The sequence below is a fragment of the Triturus cristatus genome, chromosome 9 (assembly GCF_964204655.1).
Source record: "Triturus cristatus chromosome 9, aTriCri1.1, whole genome shotgun sequence".
Taxonomy (NCBI): Eukaryota; Metazoa; Chordata; class Amphibia; order Caudata; family Salamandridae; genus Triturus; species Triturus cristatus.
The window spans coordinates 905,109,491-905,130,240 of record NC_140592.1 but is presented as its reverse complement, the minus strand read 5'-3'; positions in this window follow the sequence as shown (position 1 = coordinate 905,130,240).

The following is a 20,750-nucleotide window of genomic DNA, read 5'->3' as shown; positions in this document are numbered from 1 at the left end:
CGAATATGTTAGCTTATGTTTTGCATTAGCTAGCTCGCAGTGCCACTAGAATCTCCTGTTATCAGAGAGATTAGATTTTATCAACCTCAGAACACAATAACCTCAGACTCGTGGAAACAATTTACTACTTTTCACCCAGTCACTCGTGCTTGCTTGTTTTGCTCTCAGAAAGATACAGAGAAGAAACAGTCGAGAGTTTTTACAATAAGAATTTATTGTACCGTAGTTCTTCTCATGTAAAATAAGTGCGCTGTTACAATTGTAACACAGTAGCAGAGATATAGAACCAGCAGTACAGTGAATAAAAAGGAATAGTATTGTTCTACCATTTTGCACTAGTCACAAACATATACATGAATATGAAATACATTTATAAAGTAAAGTGCGTACTCCTAAAATGCCTGACTAGATGTACCTAAGTGTACCTTGCATGTGAGTAGGTGCTACATAGCCTAAGATTCAAGAATCCTGCTGGGATTTTGTCGAACCTCTATACCTGAATAGTGAGAGTGTGGGACTTCGTCCTGGACTTGAGTTGGACACCCCGTCAGGGATAGTTAGACTACTGTCAGCTGGAGCGATGGGATGCCGGAGCCGCAGCGTCTCTGGTCAGTGTGTCGGCCTTAAAGTCTCGGTTCTCTCCTGCTCTCTGGTAGCAAGAGGTGCTGTATTTATACAGTCTATGTACGTGTGTTACCCATTGTTCAGTATGAGGGTGACGTTGGGGATTAAACCTTGTGCATTGATGGGAGAGGTGAAGTATACCTCCTGTAGAGTGTACTCATCAATTTTTCATATGTGCTAAGGGTGACGTCTTAGCAATATCGATTGAGAAAAACTCACCCTCTGTATGGAACTAGGGGAAAGGTTTAGTCCATAAAAGGCTGCAGTCTTTATAAGGCGTGATGTCCCTATAAGGCATTCTGTCCTTATTTGGGGTTATGTCCTTATAAGGCTCGTTCATATGAAATAATGGGGAGATGATATAGGGAAAGTGTATGATGTTCCCTGGACCTATAATAGGGTACCGATATGAAATATAACACCCACTCCACCTAATACTTAACAATAATAATACACATTTCTGAAATACACATTTATAACAGTGTCAGTGCATAAAATGATCAAGTAATCATTTAAAAAGTTTCTAAAAGCGTTAAAAGCAGTTTCAAAAACAAGGGAAAAATGCTCTTTGGTAATGTTTGACATTGTTGTAAAGTTCCGCAAATCACAGTTCTAAACGAGTTCGATCACACAAGTTGAACTACTGCAAGCGTACTTAGAAGGCAAGCGTACTTAGAAGGCCATGCTTTGTGATAGAAAGTGTCAATTTGAAAAAGAGTCTTTGAAGAAAAACAAAATGAAAGGAAAAAGGTTCCATATCCGTTCCCAGCACACAGTGAGCCAGATTCAGATTAGAAGTCCTGGCTGGGAGACATAATATTGTTGCTGCCTGCTCAAGCAGGGAACAAACATTGCAATACCTCGCATAGCACGTCAAGTGTGCATAGATGTAACTACTTGTTGCCAGTAGCTGGTGTGTAGGCTTCTGGTACCGGATTCGAAACCTCGGTGTCAATGCAGGAGCTGAAATTTAATTCAGTCGTGAAAAGCACCTGCGGGTCCTCAAGGAAGGCATGCATCAAGATAGCAATACGCTGGGGACAGAGTCGTGCATGGGACCACAAAGGTTCCAGGCGAGGTGCACCGAGATGCTGTACTATGCGCTCACAGTAATGTCTTTCCAGGAGCGCCTTCACAATGTCGCTGGCGGACGGCCATCCATTGTGCAGCAGGTAGACGATAATCAGAATTCCAGCTACAGCGAGCAGTATAAGAGGTAGACCCCCAAAATACTTCCAAACACGGAGTGTATGAAGTTAGGAATAACTCCGAGGATAGTCTGGAAAGTGCTAAGGAATCCGGACCCTATGGTCTTAAATAAGTGTATAATGGCACTGGTATCAGACATGTTAAAGATACGTCCCACCATTTCTATGAAATGTAGGGGGCAGTTTGTTCGAATTAGCGCCTGTATCTCAAACTTGAAGTTCAAAGGTTTCTCGAGCGGAGGTCAGTGGCACAGTTTTCTGCAAAAGCATGGCTTTCATTCTACTCAAAGCATCAAACTGTATCAACAAAACATTCAGTCAAGGCCTACTAGCGCCTTCCTGACTGTATTTGTCAGAGAAAACAATACTTGCATTCAGCAAGTAACCCTGGTGTTTACAGTGACCAGATATGCAATGCCTGGAAGTATGCCACAACAACCTTGATCGTTCAGCATCAAGTAACTCCCATTCGAAAGTAACTCGAACACTGGCGATATTACGGCAGCTGGTGTTCCTTTCATGTGGCAAGACAGATTTGAAACTGAACCGATACAGGCTACGTGCAAAACGACATCTTGGCACATGAGAGAACCGCTTAAAGCGCTCTTGCAGTTGGTACCACTTAGAAACACTTCTCGATCCCCACTCCAGCATCGAAATCTATGTGGTAAATCCCAGAATTTCTTAATATACGCTTTACCCAATTTTTCATATCTGCCTGCCTGTCTTTGCTCAAGGCAATAGTGAAACTGAAATGTAGTGACCGGGAGAGTAATTTGGCAATGGATTAGCCACTCAGTTGATGGCAATTCAGCTACTGTAAATGGTAGTTTGTCCAGATTTTCAATTTTCAGCATTGTATATTTAGCTCCCCTTTGTGCCATTTCAATCTGTGTATCAGTTAGATTGTAATCTGAAAACAGAGACGTACTGTTTATAAAACGCCAAGGCACACGGCCTGCACGCAAAGATTGTAGCGTCCAGCTCAATAACATAATAGAACGTAAATGTGATTGGTTGTGTTGTAATATGGCTAAATCCTGTTCCAGTATGTCAATAGCAGAATATACAATGTTGCCCTATGAATATACTCTGGAGGTCAAAGTTGTTAACCCATTATCCACCGCAGCCAAAGCTTTTTCTAAGTTTATACGGTCTATTTCCCGTATTCTCTCTGTGGCTTCTTGTTGGGAAATCTTCCAGATTTCATTATAGGCAGCATAAATGCCTGCATATATGAAACGTTTTTGACATTGTTTCCTAGGTCCTTGTAAAAAGTCCCTAAGATCCATGTCTTGTGACAGTAAAGATAAGTGTTGTTTCACTTCTGCAAGTGTTGAGGTTTCTAGCCATTGTAGGCACAACTTCCCAACACTATAGGATGTCACTACCCCTGGATGTTCTCTCTGTACATAACGTGGGTCTGGCCTATGCATATTGAGTCCCTCTGTGATGTGCAGGAACCTTTTATGACATGTGATTGTGTCTAAGGGCCAAACCTCCCACTCCTTCCAATTGGGGTCTGTTCTATTGTATTTTAATATGTCATCAATTGTTGCCCCTTCCTTTGTAGAAGAATTCTGCCACCCATGTGTTGGTGTAGGAACATTTGGAGAGTTCATGTCCTTTTTCTTGGCTATTCCAAGACAGGATGTTTGTTGCACAGTATAATTTAAAAAGATCATCTGCTGTGGACTGAGGCATGCTCTAAATCGTGCCTCTGTACCCTGGACTTGCCAGTCCTTTGAACCCCAAATCGATTTTTTGGCAATTTCATCTTGCCATGGGTCAAAACCCTGTTCAGGCAATTAGGCCAAAAATGAAGCAGAGTAAATCTGTTTAGTGTTTGTTAGCATGATTTTCAGTGCTGATGTTGGTGCAACCTTTTGTGCAAACGATTGTGAACTACTTTCTGGTGGTGTTGGGCAATGTTCCCACTGATGGTATACATTCCTAGGTGAAATGGATTTGTGCAGGAAATGATGACCAAAATATTGATAACAGTACAATTTGTCATAATCTGATGAACCTTCTAACATTTCATTATTAGAAAAAGCAGCAGTTTTCTCTAAATCAGATAACATGTTATTAACTGTTTCAGTGTCCCAATCATCAGAAAATGTACTGGAGGTAATGAAATCACTTAATGAGATTTTAAATACATGATTAATTTTTAAAAGTTTGGTTGATCCGAATATGTTGAAATCAACCTTGTCCCATACTATACCATCCGGTATAGGAACAGCTGTGATGTTCACTGATGACAAGTCTCTTCGTTCACGATGTGACGATGTGTGTGGCTTCAAGAGGATGTTGACCTTTCGGGCTGTGGAATCTTGTTGAAGATAATGTCCATTAATAAGCATACTAAAAGTCAATACTAAACCTAGCCATAAAAGAAAAAACGTTATCCCAGAAATTACTCAGAGTTCAATCCAAGGTGATACCAGGTATGTCTTTTGAAGGAAGAGAAGAAAGTTCTTTAATTTTTGCTTGAATGGTGTTTTGGCTGGCATCGTTTCCGGCTCGCTTGGATCCAGAGAAAACGTATCAACGTTAATGAATAAGTCAGAAGCAGTTCGATCAATTGTTGGAATTGCATCGGGATTAATTGAAATGTCCTTTTCCTCTCGACGAAGCATGTTGATGTAGACATCTGTATTAGGTCTAATTGCAACTTGTGAATTATTTTGATTTTGAATTTGAATGTTTGGTTCAAGTGGAACAAGTTCCATAGCATTGTTGCTTAGCCCTTCATTCCTTACAGGTGGCTCTTCAAACGTGATGAGTCTTTCTGTTTGAAATTCTTGGATTGTAGCTAGAGGAGGACGTCTGCTACTTTGGAGCCCACTAGGCCTACTGTTTAGTATCGGCCACATAGTGTGCTTTGATTAAGTCGATTGAGACAAAACTTTTCTCCCTTTTTCTGGCAAGAGGCGGAAGAAGCACAGTTCTTGTTCCGTGTACTGCAAGGACAGGTACAGGTTTTCTGTAAGAGGGTCCAAATTCCTTTTTGCCCTCAATTGTCTCTCTGACCAGATCCCCGACTTTTGGGATCCATACAGGTCTTGACGTGACTACCTTGACTTCTTCAGGGGCAGTCTGCTTTAGAGGGACATTGCTTTGTTTTGTCCTGGACACTTTTAGATCCTGTAAAACAGCCAAACGATCATGGATATCAAATGGTTTTTCATCCGCCACTGTGCCTTCACAATCAAGATCAGGTACCCACATTTATGTCCCAAAGAGGACTTCATATGGAGTGACACCCCCTAGAGAGCTTCTTAGCTGGTTATTTAATGCCCGCTTTACCCCATACAGGTGTGTGACCAAACTACCACCCTTGCCTAATATCCTAGCTGTTAAAGATTGCTTTAAGTCTAATTTTTTTCTCTCCGCAACAGAATTTCGCTCAAGATGATACGGAGATGAGAACTGCAATGCTACGCACATTCCTTCCATGGCCTCTTTGTAAGAACGTGAGCTAAAAGCAGGGCTGTGGTCAAAGTGTAATGTGCTAACTGCATATGTACTGATAAAGACTCGCAAATCTTTAATAATAGTTCGAGCGTCAGCAGAACGCGGAGGCCAAACCCATAGGAATCTCGAGCATGAATCCACTGCCACCATGATATACCTGAAAGCCCCGTCCATTTGTAAAGGGCCGCAGTGGTTCAAGTACACATATGCAAGAGGTTTGTCTGACTTTAGTAATCGTGTCTGCGCCGGGCGTGTAACGGTGGAGCCTTTCATTTGCTGGCAGATGTAGCATTTTAAGAAAAAGTCGCTGTAACGCCTGTGTGCGCAGAGCCCAAACCCTCGTGTGCAGCTAGTATTAAACCTTGCCTATGATCCATATTTGGTATTACTCTATCCCCCACTCCAGGAATCTGAGCATATGGAATTTTTGTGCATCTAATTTGTAGGAGTATTTGAGTGGAACTTTTTTAGGTACTGCTATGCTGCCTTTGTGTGAAGCGTTGACAGCTACTATTATATCTCCGTCAATTCTCGTTTTCGAACAAGTCAGTGCAGATACGGAAGCTGTGCGTACAGCCCCCTTTGCGGCTTCATCAGCCAATGAATTCCCTTCAACGTGAACGCCATCACGTTGATGACTCAGCGTATGGATCACGTGAGTCCTTGGTAGCTCGGATTTCAAATCCTGCTACCTGTTCCCATAGTATTTTTCGCTTAATTGTGCCACCTTTTGCGTCTTTAAACCTGTTTTGTTCCCAATGTTGTAAGTACTCATTTTACAACTGTCCACAGTAAAAAGAATCACACACGATTAGTGTGGGGAATTCATGATCCGTATTTACAAGTGCAAGTATTAGTGCTTTTAATTCTGCCAACTGAGCCATGCAGTCTCCTAAAGATTGCGTTTTTGTACAACTAGGATGGAACTTGCCATCACACATGCAACCTTTAACGATAGCACATGCTGAAAAATATTGTTTCTCACTTCCTATGGCCGGTTGCGCAGCTCCGTCATTGTATGTAATATATTCATACTGGTCAAGAGACAAGATTTCAGTAGGTAGAGGATATTCTTTTTCATATTGCAGGAATGCCTGAGTTTTTAAAATGGGATCAAATCTGTATTCAAGGCCTGTTGCAGTAAGAGAATGAGCCCATTGACTCCACCTAGGATGTAACGCTTTCGCATTTGGGATGCTGGCCTTTGTAACAGCTTCTAAAGCCGGTACTGGAGTCATGACAATAATGTGTTTCCCCTGAGCCAGTGCTCTTTCTCTTGCTATAGCAGTCTGAACGGCTGTCAGGATTTTTTCTGTCGAAGTGAAACGCATTTCTCCATTTGTGTACAGGTGTGATTTGTAATAAAGTTCAAATAAGTGTACCCACTTTGACCCGCTATTATTCGGGTCACTAAGTGGCGTACGTTTACACATGTTTGGAAGCAATCATGTCTTCCTGGAGTAAACTAAGAATATTAGTATGTTCTTGTGTCCAATCTTTGGCTGAAAAGCCAGGTTTGATTAATTCATTGAAAGGTTTTACCCTCTGTGCGTAATCTAAAATGTATGTTCTGCCAAAATTTAGGAATCCTAGTATTGATTGTAAGTTTTTCAATGATTTTGGAGGCTGGAGCAGCTCACATTTTTCTAAAAAGTTAGCTGCCAGACGTTTGCCTTCACTTGACAACTCATATCCCAAAAATAGGACATTGAGGTGGGCTATTTTCGAATTTATAAAGTTGAACTAGTAGCCTTCTGCGGCAAATCCCATAATAATGGTGCTTACCCTGGTCAAGTGCCTCTCTAAGTCGTCGTCAGTCAGATAAATATTATCCACATAGGACAACACTTCTTCATCAAAATTTTTAAGTAACTCCGTTACTCTTGCTGAAAATACACCTGGGCTGTTTTTATACCCTTGTGCCAACCGACAGAATTGTCGCTGGGACCCTAACGCACTGAAGGCTGTTAGATACCTGCTTTCAGGTGCTATATTTTGGCAGAAAAATCCATTTGAGATATCAAGTGTGGTTTTGTATTTTTTGCGCACAATGTTATTCATTAATGCGGCACTGTGTGCATTTTGGCCAGCAAATGTGTTTGTGCATGAGTTTAAATGTCTATAATCTAATACTAGATGACATGTATTGTCTGGTTTAGAAACTGGAAACAAAGGATTGTTCATTGGTGAGGTAGATTTTTCAATGACCCCTTGGTATTCAAGTTGATCTAAGATCACACTAACTTGTTTTTTAGCTTCTTGCTCTATTGGGTATTGCCTCTGAGCATTAGGTTAAACTTTTGCGTGATTTTTGAACAATGCTGGAGCTTGGACTACTGACCACTCCTGTGCATATGCGTGTTAGGTGAACGGGAATGTAGTTGGAAAATGCTGGAATAATTATACTTTCTGCCCTAGGGCACTCAACTACGAGTGCAGGCGGCCAATCTTGTTATGCTAACAGGACGTAATAACCAGATGATAAGTTCTTCCAAAAAAGAGCTTTTACTTTCCTGGGCTTGACCCCCTCCAGCCGGAGTGTTATTTCATATAACTTCTGTGGGACACTCACCCTGGTGTTTCAACCGTGATGTAATCATTCAACTCCGCTGTCACCAGAAATTCCTTAAGGTTCAGGTGAGCTATTGTTACTTCTGCCGCATTGTCTAACATCATCAGAGCCAGGGCCGGACTGGCCGTAGCGGGCACCGGGCAAACCCCCAGTGTGCCGTACGGGTGGGGGATGGTTTTGGGCCCCTGGGGGCCGTTTTTGTTACAGGGCCGTTTTTGCAGCATAGCTGCAAAATTGGCCCTGTAACAAAATTGGCCGAGAATCGGCCCTCTCAAAGAGCTCAGTGGCACCTCCAAGCCCCGGTGGGGGTGGGGGGGGGGGGCGGCCGAGCACTTTGCCAGGGCCGGTTATCGTTCCCAGTCTGGCCCTGGTCAGAGCCCATTCCCTGTTCAGAAGTTGTGTCCTCAGAATTCTGGGCATGTCTGATTTTCAGACAAGCAATTTTCTTTTTCTGAAATTGAGGTTTTGGATTTTGCTTATCTTCTTTTTTAGAAGTAAAGTCTTGAGTGTGCTGCTTGTCTCTGGACTGTGTACGCTCCTCTCTGTGTTCTGACTGTCCTTCTCTTTCGGAGCCTTTCTTCGAGCCCTGAAAGGAACAAGAGGAATGTGTATCAGTAACCTGATATCTGTCAGGTTTCCTAATATTGTCTCTATTCCTAAGGTTGTACCTCTTTTCATGGTGCTCCTGCTGAGGAGACCTACATCGGGTCTGAGATCTCTTGTCTTTAGAGTTTTCTTTTTTATACCAATTCTTTTTAGAAGAAGTAGGTGTCTGTTTAAAAGTGTCCTTTTCAGGACTGCCCTGTAGTTGCGGTTTCAAAGCTTTTCCCCCCAAACTATCCCTGCATAATTCTGCATATGCAGTGTCAATTATTTTGTGTAGTTCATTCTCCTGTTCTAATGGAGAGAACTCCCTTAGGCGTTGGTGGATTGCCACTGATGCTGCTTCCCCTTTAATGTTAGCTCGTATTATGACTGATACCTGGTCATTGTTGTTTAACAACTTCATCCCTAAGTTCAGGGCAGGTTCTTCTCCATAGTCGTTTTGTATTTGTCTTAATATATCTGGTACTACTGCTAATGAAGGAATACCATGAGTTCTAGTATATATGGCAGCAAAGACTGTACCCCAAGAGGTGCAATCCTCTAACTGTTGTGTAATCCCCAGGGGCAAACAGATTGTTAACATTCTGTGTTTTTCAAAGGATGTGGTATTTGGGAATACTGCTTCTAACTGGGTTATTTTCTGAGTTACTCAGAAAGGAATTTGTACCCGTTTTGTGGGCACTTTGCCCATTACCGCGTGTAATGTTTGTGGAGTAATTTTCGTACCTGTGCTCTGTGTAGGAGCTGCAGTAGGTGTAATTACTGTAGGTTGGACTGCGAGTGTCCTCCGGACGAAGTGTGTCATGTTTTTGTAGAGTTTTATCAACTCTTTGTGTTGAACAAGTAGTTCATCCTGTGGCATTGTGTCAATGTCTGGATGTGGTGCATAGGTCGCTAATATCGGCCATGTTGCTCCTGGAGTCCCTAAAGAACCAAGCCTTGCTCGTGTTTTTATGTGGGGTAGGACACCATTAAACCAGCAAATATGGTCCTGGAAAGTACGCGGAATCTCAATCTCCTCAAAGGGAATGTAGACCACTTGAACGTCATCATGTATGTAATAATGAAAAGTTTTTGTTACAGCATCGGCTGCTGGGAATATAACCCATGAGTAGAATACCTCTGTTTTGAAATCTTTATGTGCCTCTATTACGAATATTACTACACCTCCTCTGGGTTGTAACCCATGTTTGAGTAGTTTAACTGTTAAAGTTTGTCTTATTTTGGCTGCAATCTGGATTGCATTTGCATCTTCCTCACTAAACTGATTCAGTCCCGGGGCTAGATGGTCTAAATCTCCCCCTTGTTCAACCATTGTGTTTAGAACACGGAATTACTGTTTTTAAGGAAGTTATGTAAAGGTTTTTATGTAAAGGTTTTATGCAAATTTTGCAAAATTTGTCCTTTCAAGCTTGATTAACGAACAGCCAATAAATCGGATATCTCGCCTACTCAGCTGTGGCGGCGTTTTTGCCCACTTTCTCCAGACGTCTCTGGGTTTTGTAAGTAGGGTCTCTGAGAATAAGCACAACTGGGCTACTCAGATTCTACTGTTGAGTTAGTGCGCCATCAATATACCACGTTGGGCACCATGTAGTGTAGTTCCAATAGTACCGTTTCATGCAGGACCTATGCTGTTTACGTATAACATATACTGTGGGTCTGGTGGCAGACTGACTCTGTACACACCCGCGCTAATATGTTAGCCTAGGTTTTGCATTAGCTAGCTCGCAGTGCCACTAGAATCTCCTGTTATCAGAGAGATTCGTTTTTGGCAACCTCAGAACACAATAACCTCAGACTCGTGGAAACAATATACTACTTTTCACCCAGTCACTCATGCTTGCTTGTTTTGCTCTCAGAGAGATACAGAGAAGAAACTGTCAAGCATTTTTGCAATAAGAATTTATTGTACCGTAGTTCTTCTCATGTAAAATAAGTGCGCTGTTACAATTGTGACACAGTAGCAGAGATATAGAACCAGCAATACAGTGAATACAAAGGAATAGTATTGTTCTACCATTTTGCACTAGTCACAAACATATACATGAATATGAAATGCATTTATAAAATAAAGTGCGTACTCCTAAGATGCCTGACTAGATGTACCTAAGTGTACCTAGCATGTGAGTAGGTGCTACAGAGCCTAAGAGCCTAAGCGCCAAGAATCTCACTAGGATTTAGTAAAACCTCCATACCTGAATAGTGAGAGTGTGGGACTTCGTCCTGGACTTGAGTTGGACACCCCGTCAGGCATAGTTAGACCACTGTCAGCTGGAGCGATGGCATGCTGGAGCCGCAGCATCTCTGGTCAGTGTGTCGGCCTTGAAGTCTCGGTTACCTCCTGCTATCTGATAGCAAGAGGTGCTGTATTTATACAGTCTATGTACGTGTGTTACCCATTGTTCAGTATGAGGGTGACGTTGGGGATTAAACCTTGTGCATTGATGGGAGAGGTGAAGTATACCTCCTGTAGAGTGTACTCATCAATTTTTCATATGTGCTAAGGATGACGTCTTAGCAATATCGATTGGGAAAAACCCACCCTCGGCATGGAACTAAGTGAAAGGTTTAGTCCATAAAAGGCTGCAGTCTTTATAAGGGTGGATGTCCATATAAGGCATTCTGTCCTTATTTGGAGTTATGTCCTCATAAGGCTCGTTCATATGAAATAACGGGGAGATGATATAGGGAAAGTGTACGATGTTCCCTGGACCTATATTAGGGTACCGATATGAAATACAACAAAGGGTGCAGTACATTATGTTGGTAATAAACATCCCTTTACAAATCCACAGGGGCAGCTAGTAACACCCTGTCGTACTGAACCCTTTTCTTGCTTCATGAATTTTTATTTTATTATTTATGCTAATGTTGGGATATTTTTTAACAACGAAAAAAACTAACAAACATTATCATTTGCAATGCCAATAGCTCAAACTTTCAGAAATCCGAGACCTATTGCATTTCAAATGGAAGTAAGACTAATAGCCCAACATAAATGCGTGCGAAGTGGTGGTAAAAGGCCACGCAAGTTGAATGGTGGTGCTGGGAGCCAGGCACTTGGCTTTGCAGCAAACTGCAGAGAGCTATCATTGAACAAGAGCATACTTCAGCCACACAAACATAGGCCTGCTTTCTAGTTTTCTGCAGGCATCGTGATAAAGAAGTACTTGCCACCCCTTCCTCTGCAGTGGCACTAACTATGGTAAGCACAGGAAACATGCAATTGACAGATATGAGCATCTCATGCACCATGAGCATATGAAAAGAATATGTCTCAGCAGCTCAAAAGACTAGTGGCGGTAGGGAACAGGCTTTTAATGTAACCAAGAGCAACACAGAACAGTAAATGTTCCGGAAAGCCGGGGTCCAATCAATAACACTGGACGAATGGCTGGTGTGAGGGAGCAGAAGAGCAAGCTTGGGAAGCAAAGGATGAGCTTCTTGTGCTGTGGGGCTGAGGGGGAGCTATGAAAGTATGCAAATGGCTGCCCCACAACAACACACAAGTGTGACTGGAGAACATTCTCATGCGTGCTTTCAACCTCAAATGCATCAAACAAGCCATTAAGAAGGAACATTTTTCAATTAAGCTGGAGCAATAGCCAATAAACTAAAGTTGCTCTCCTTGTCACAATACAGCAAACGCAAAGCGCATCCGCACACTGCATTGGTTGTATACTCACAAGTTAGCATATTTGAGGTCACCATGTGGTTTACAATTTAGAGGGATTTCCAATAAACCCAAATGGACCTTTACCCTGTTACAGGCAGCCAGATTTTAAAAACAAACAAGGTTTGGAAAACATGTTATCACAACATTCTGCAAGTAGTGTTGTGAGGGTGCAGTACCACAGGCTGCCAGTAGGTGTCCCTTGGGACTCTTTTACCACATATGGTACTGCATCCTGCAACATGGTTATGCAAGGGATATGGCGCAGTGTTGAGAGCTGCCAACTGGTGACCTGGGGCTCCGTATTTCAGTCTGCTGTCGACTCAACATCCTGTGATAAGGGTTGCTTGTTTAATTGTCAGGAGCCCATGGCTAGGTGTGCTATCTATATAAAAGTGTAAAATGTTAAATAATATAAGAATTCAATGCAGTGATCTTGGGAGTGGACAAGCAGTGTCGTGCAGGGGAGTGGGGCATGCCAGATTGAACAATGAATACAATGCGTTACAGTCTGTAAAGTAAACTAAATTCAATGCATTACAGTCAGTAGCAGCGCAGGAAGGACAGCAGCAATGACGGGAGCAAGAGGGTGTGAGCGAGGAGGCAACAGATGGCCAGGGATGGCAAACTAAAGAAACAATTGGTGATGTCCACAGAGAGGGAACCAAGCACGCAAATGTGGGACAGATGGACACTATTGACAACCAGAGTAAAGGAATTTAAAAAGGCAGAAGTGCTGGGCGTGTTGAATGCTTATATCCTGAAAAAAGCACGTCTCGAAGAGACAGCGCAAGCGTTGCATAAGCGAGACCAAAAAAGTCTTGCAGTACTACTAAACCAGAGGGAGTACAGGCAGAATAGGCAATATTTGTCAAACGGATTGGCCAGTAATTCCCCACACGTGAAACATTAGGGTACCTGCACCCCAACCTCAAGCTTGGACCTCATTTCTGTTGTGGAATAAAGGGCCCCAGAGGATAAAGTGGGCTTCCCCACCCATGCCAAATGTGTATGGTCTCTGGCCAAGAAACACTATTGTTCATGCATTAGACCATTGTGGGAAAAATTGCAGCACTGAGTTACACAAACAAGGAAAAATTTGAAGCACTATATGTACAGGATTTTGCTCCTATGATGTTATCATCACTGCTCCAGTAAATAACTATGCCAGGTTAAGGCCCCAATTACAAAAGCATTGTGGGTTATGGGTTACAGAACTTTGTGACATTCAGTTCAAATGTAAATATTTAGGGGCATAATACATTACACTTCTGATACCATTGCACATTTCCATCTAGTGCATCTACAGATACACTAGTTATCATGGGTATTTCCTGGCCCCCCAGAAAGCCTCATATCTGTATTATGTCGCAGGGAATACTATGTTGATGTGACGTCGTCTGCCGTAATCCCCCACTTGACCTTTATGTCTAAGTATTAATGATAGCTGATCAGCCTACCTATGATTCACTTTATTCGCTGATTACACTTTACCTCTATGCCCAATAATTAGTGGTAACTGACCTGGCTGAGGAGCAGTTTACCATCACCGTCCAGCCAGATCATTTGATCTCTTAGGTTATCTCTGTTATTACAACAATAACGAAGACTTACTTCGTCTATCTTTAGATTATCATGACTACGGGTAACAGTCAACTACAATCTCCATTATGCTGCCCTTTTTTTGTAGTCTCTCTCGGGACTCACGGGTAGGACTTCATAAATGAGCACAAGAGGCGAGGCTCTGTCTGAGGGCCACTTGGAAGCGCTCTGAGAATGACATTTCTTAAAGCTCGGTCTCGGCACTGCTCTTTGCAAATGCCGGGAGACGCGGACCGTATAGGTGAGGCAGCGGGACAGGACCTTTGAGGAAGTAAGTAAGAGGCAGGGAGAAGTTTGGAGGTGATCTGAGCTACTCAGTACGGTACGTGCAAAAAAACAAAAAACAACAGTTTCTAATGAAGCGAGTGTTTCTTTGATTTTGTCTCCTTTACTTGAGACTTGTATTTTAGAGTCTGACTACAAGGCTACCCTCCCTCTAACCGAAGTCTTTTGAGATACTTTAGAACCTCCGCACCAGGGTAAGAGGGTTTTTACATAAGGATTGTTTTTGTGATGAAAAGAGAAGAATCACGGGCATCACACAAGCAGAAACATGTGCATGAGTGGTGAGATGCAGGATGGATGTTATGCTAAGGTGTGTATAAATAAAACTGATCCACGGTTTAGGTGGTTAGATGTAAATGGCATCACCACCTCACAATAGTAACGCATTGGGTTAGTGTGACAACATTAAGGCTTGGTTATGATAGCATCCATCCCGAATGATATGTATGGGTGACATAGTTGCAGCATGGATTGGACAAGTATGCTCTTAACAATTCCAATGTAAGTTTCTTTTACAGATGGATATGAAACAGGTACGGAACTGGATGAGAGATAAGTTATCTACTTACCTTTTCACGTGAGTGCAGCTTGCTGCCCTCTATGAAAATATAGGATAAACTCCTAGATAACAACACCAGGGAGGGAAACATTTTTGCCATGAAGAAAGTCCAGGACCCGCCCAGGACAATTTTGAGGACTGAAACATGTTGGCACTAGGGTCATAGGACCATAACTCCCTTTCGACCCCCCTTTTTTCCCAGTCCTCAATATCCCCTAGGATTCCACTAATAAAGGGATACCTGGAGCCGTAGGTGGATTCTTAATCTTTAAACCCCCTGGCCATTTTCTCTTAAGTGCTCCCTGAAATATGGGAGAGCCCACCTTGACCTTTAGGAGTCAGGGTGGACCCGATGATGAAGCATGACACTATTAGAGTGTGTGAGGGTTATTTAACAAATATTTTTGCTTCCTTTCCCCCTGTTGAGCGGTTGGTGCCCCATGAGTTTTGATTGATGCCCAACTGCCTCTAGTCTATGTGGGGTACTTTTGTTGGATATATACTTGAGTTGGGAGGATGTATCCCCACTAGGACCCCTCTCCACCCTTCCAGCCCAGGTGAAGATCCCTTCTCCGAGTGGCCATGGTCTGAGAGCACACTTTTAGGAGTCCAGCACAACGCAGAGCAACTGTTGCCTGCGCTACCCAAATTCACAATAAAACACTTGTTACAGTTTCAAAGTGACCCTTTATCAGATCAATATAACCCAGCTGCCCTCTGTCCACCATTAGCGCGTCTGGTGATGGAAAGTTCAGATATGGAACAAGCCTCAAACACACCTGGAAGATTGCAGCAATAAATCACATATGGCTCCAGGATGTAATACCTAAAGAAACAAGCCAGATGCACACGCTCATAAACGCAAACAAATGCACATCAGAAGGCCTGCATTAGTCCCAAGGATGCAATACTAGAACAACCAGTCAGTTGCATTCATCAGATAAAGCCCAAACAATGCCCAACAGTAAGTGTCACCCTATATAACCCACACAAAACGCTCGGACACCTGAACCACCTCAGAATTTGACCTCCAGTTGGCATTTGTGGCCCCTTCTATCAGGGTGAGATCATGCATCCAAACTTGTAATTTATGGCCCACTGTACCAGTGTTTCATGCCCAAACGGGGATGAGCTTCTCTTTAGTACACCAGCTGTACAGTATAAAGCATGCCATGTAACTAATGTAAGTTGAATTTTAGCAAGCAACTGTAAGAGACGTGGCTGCTATTCCATCTGTTATTGTTTAATTAAACTTAAACTGTTCCTGATTTCCAAGCCTTGCTGTTCTCCTTTTTGCTAGTCAGAACCTGCTTCAACATTTGGCGAGCAAACATAGGAGCTGATCAAGGCGGATACCCAAACTGCAGCCTGGGTACAGGAGGATCCAGCCACCTGAGCCCATTCTGTCTGCGTGCATTTCAGAAGAAAGAGGTGCAGCAGGCATCTCTCTTTACTGCAAACCTCCGGGCCAGTTTCATCCACTGGCGGCCGTTGGAAAGGGTAAGATGCCGCGATTAGCCTTTTCTTTCGTAAATAATATGATTAGCATATCATGGCAAAGCGGGAAGGGTAAAATGCATTCACCCAGCACTCATAGATAAGAGTAGCCTGGAGGTACTTTTTTTTGTATTATTATTTATTGTGGACTAGTCACCCAGTACTCCTGATCAGAGTGGCTTAAGGTACTCTTAAGCGTAAAAATGGTTTCCCCCAGCACACCTGGTCAGAGTGGCCTGGAGGTACTCTAAGCGTAAAAATGGTTTTCCCCAGCACTCCTGATCAGAGTGGCCTGGAGGAACGCTAGCCTCAACCTCATATTTTTTTGCTTAGTGCAGGAGGGTTTCTTAACACCCACTGTATCTGAAAGGAGTATTGAGAGGGAAAAAATAGAATAAGCTGTTTTCAATTAGGACCAGGGAAAGTGTACCTAGGAGACTAGGCCTAGCTCTAGAAAAGCCAAGGAGGAGCTGCACAAGAATAGTGCCCTTAAGTTAAGCTAATTATTCAGATGCGGTATGAATGAGGGATGAGTGTTGCCTGAATGAGAGAAGCCTGTGCTGCAGGAAAGCAGTGATATTGTTTGCATCAATATTGTCTGAGTGAGAGAAGCCTGCACTGTCAAAGCACATTCTCATTGTTTGCATTAGTCTTGTCTGTTGTCAAGTAGAGCCTGTTTAACAGGATCGCATTGTCATTGTGTCTTGTTTTTAAGTATTATCTTGAAGACCAGAATGGGAGGCCACACCTTCTCCTTCCTCACTGCCAGGGCATGGAACATCCTCCCTCTCCACCTCTGACAGACACCAACACTCTCCAAGTTCTTGAAGGACCTCAAGACCTGGCTCTTCAACAAATCACCAGGATCATCCAGGAGCTGCGCGACCCCCCCCCTTACCTCCCAGCGTCTTGTGACCCTTGCGGGTGAGTAGTTGTGCTTAACAAACCTCTGATTGCTTGGTTGATTGATTGATTGATCAACTGTTAACATTGCTGAGCATGCCTGATTAGTAAACTCCACCCTTTGTAGGTCACTTTTTATGTGCCAGCTGCTCTCCAAGACCTCGCATGCACTCTTGAAGGGCACATCTAAGCTGACATAACAAACACTCTGCAAATGATTAAGCAGTTCACCCTGCTTTCAAAACATAAATTTTCTTGTGTACGCATTATTCTTTAGGGGGGCTTCATATGTGAATTCTGGTCATACGCACACGCTCTGTTTTCTTGTGCATATTGATTATATGCTCATAATTTGATTTTTGTCCCACTTTTCACCCTGCTCTCAAAACGCACATTTTCTTGTGCGCACATTATCCTTTTGGAGTACTTCATATGTGATCTCTAGTCAATAAGTGCGCGCGCTGTTTTTTTGCGCGTATTGACTACTTGCTCATAATTCGATTGTTGCTCCACTGTTCACCCTGCTCTTAAAACGCATATTTTCAAGGGTGCATGTAATTTTTTGGCGGTGCCTCAAATGTAAATTCTGGTCATAGATGCACTCTGTGTTTTCTTCTGTGTATTATTTATACTTGCTTATAATTTGATAGTTGCTCCACTGTTCACCCCGCTCTCAAAACACGCATTTTCTTGTATGAGTATTATTCCTTGGGGGTTCTTCATGTGTAAATTCTGGTCATATGCTCACTTTCTATTTTCTGGAGCGTTTTGACTACTTGCTCATAATTTGACTGTTGCTCCACTGTTCACCCAGCTCTCAAAACACATATGTTCTTATGTGCGTGTTATTTTTTTAGAGTAATTCACATGTGAATTCTGGCCCAACGCGCACTCTCTGCTCTCGTGTGCATATTATCTCCATGTTCCAAATTGAATTTCCATCTCAAGGGTCTAGCCTGGATCTTTCAAGACGCACACTTTTTGTGTGCACTTGATTCCTCAAGCGTTGCTTCATGTGTCCTGCTAATACGTTCACTCTGTGTTCTCGTGCACACCTTCTCTCATCATATCCCTCGCCTCTATATCCTGTCACCAGCCTCTGCCCACTGTTATTACTAATATAAAGCAAAGAAAGGTTTTATTGTCTTTGAAATGTTTATGGTTTTATGCATGTAAAAATTATTTTTTGATTGTCATTGGATTGTCTCAGGTTGAAAAGTTAACTTTTTTTCCACACAAGTTTTAGCTGCTAGCTCTCGACAAAACACGCCCCAGTAGACCTGCCTGCTCCCAGTCCTGCCCATTCAGACCACCAAGCCATCACTGAATGCCCAAACCATCACCAACCAGGTTCAAAACCACGCCCTTTTCATGGCCCCTCAATCCATAAAAGTGTACACTCCTCTGGAGCACATTCAGGGGGCCTCCCCCATTGAAAGGATAAAAATTAGCAAACATTGCCAAGAGTGGAACTTGCAAACCAAAGAATACACACACCTGTGGTCTAAGGAGGGAACGAACGTGTGATCCCAAAATAATTGAGCATACCAAAACGAACATAATTTACAATTATCAAACATAAAGGACATGCGAGGGAAATTAGGGAGGCAACCTTTCAAATCTGGACTCTGTCCGAAGAAAGGACAATAAACGACCCCACAGCTCAGCCCACTGTTGATCCTTCAGCACTGCCCCTCCATACACCGCCATGTGTGTGGTTACCCCTGCAACACCAGAACTGGGGTACTGCCATAGTATAAGCAGAGGAACCACCCACAAAAAAGGGATCTCATGCAAATGGAGTTGCCACAGACAGAGGGGGATTCCAATCACCCTAACCACTCCACATAGCCTAGGCCTGCCCCAGGCCAAGGCCACCCCACTCAGGAAACCAACTCACAGTGCACCACAGCGGAGCAGGAGCTCAGCTACTCCAGGGTCAAATGAGGCAGGTTGGCTATCTGGGTGATTCTTAGCCATCCTAGATAGTGATCCCGCAAGTTCAGGTGTCGAAAGAACCTTTAGCTCCCTGGGGTCAGAAAACAAAGGCAGAGCTGCAGGGGGCATAAGAGTGACAAAAGAAGAGATAGGCAGTGGGAGGAGCACAGGAAGGTCCAGGACAAATATAGGTTAATCTGAATGCAGATATGTAGCTAGGAGACTCAAGAAAGAGAGGTGAACTACTCGCGTCATGAAAGAGAAAGAGGGAAGTGAGGCCAGGTGCAGAGAGTGAAGGGAGCAAGAATTGTATGCCAGTCTAGGGATACCTCGCTGCGAACCACCACCCATGTCCAAATTTACTGAGACATAGGGCAGATGAGTAGATCAGGAGGCAAGGTCATCTGATCCTCACTAAACCAGGATGCTCCAAAAATAAGATACTGATAGCACAGATATGTAGCCCTTCCCAGAAACAACAACAAATAGCACAACACTGGCACTCGAGAAGGGTAACCACATCCGAAAGGAGATAATTGCAATGAGAGAAGGAGTATTTTATGTGCACCCTTCTTGTAGTTTGCGAGCCCAATGGACAATGGGAGAGGGCGAGTACGTTAGGCCCTGACCATGAGAAGGGTCTTTTGAGCCAAAAGCAAAAACAACAGTTGATGGACAGAATGCAGAACAATGTCATACATTCACCCCAGTACAGAGATCTGGGGTTAAATCCATCGTTTTTTTGCTCACCATGCATTCCAGTTTGAGCCCAGCCATATGCAAATCAGTCTTGACCCTGTCCGCATGGGAACAGTCCAGCCCGAACTGCCAAGCCAGGCTCTCCCTGGACTGGAAACAAGCATCCTAGGACCGGTTTCGGGGTTTCACCCCTCTTCAGCCAGGATAGCTTGATTCCAGTGGCATGGAGAGCATGGGACCCACGTCTGGGCATACCCGTCCCACTCGGGGTGACAAATGCAAAAACAACAGTTGAAGGACAGAATGCAGAACAATGTCATACATTCAACCCAGTACAGAGATCTGGGCCTAAATCCATCGTGTTTTTTGCTCGCCATGCTCAACGATACTGTAAAAAGCTAGAGAGGACATGGCGGCTTGACTATTCTCCTACCAGCAAAATCACATATAGGGAGGCAATAAAAACCTATAAAGACGAAATTAAAGCCTCTCAATCAGTTTTTTATGAAGAATAAATTAAGGCAGCTGCCTTCTCCCCCAAAGAAATCTATCGAATTGCCAAAACTCTGCTCAAACTTCCCCAGAAACCGCCCAACCCTATCGACGCTCAAACCCGCTGTAACAATCTGGCAGATTTCTTCTTCCAGAAAATGCAAACAATATACACCTCTTTTCCTCCCACCCAGCTTGATCCAACCCTTGTTAATCTTATAAGTGCAGGGCTTCAACCCTTAGCCACCCTGGATACCCTCCCCCCTCTCAATCACACCACAGTAGAATCCATTATGCACCAGGTGAAATCCGGCTCCCCCCTCGATCTGGCACCCCCACGTGCCCTGCTGCCAGTCACAGGAAACACTCTTCCTACCATCCTTGGCCTGCTTAATGCCTCCATCTCCTCTTGCATTGTTGCCCCCCTGGAATCGTGCTATGGTCAAGGCCCTCCTAAAAAAGCCCAACCTAGACCAAGACAATCCCAGTAATTACCGGCGAATCTACCTGCTACCATGGCTGAGTAAGATCCTGGAGAAATATGTCAACTCGGTACTGGTAGAGTTCCTGGAGAGTAATCATCTACTTGATATCTGCCAGACTGGATTC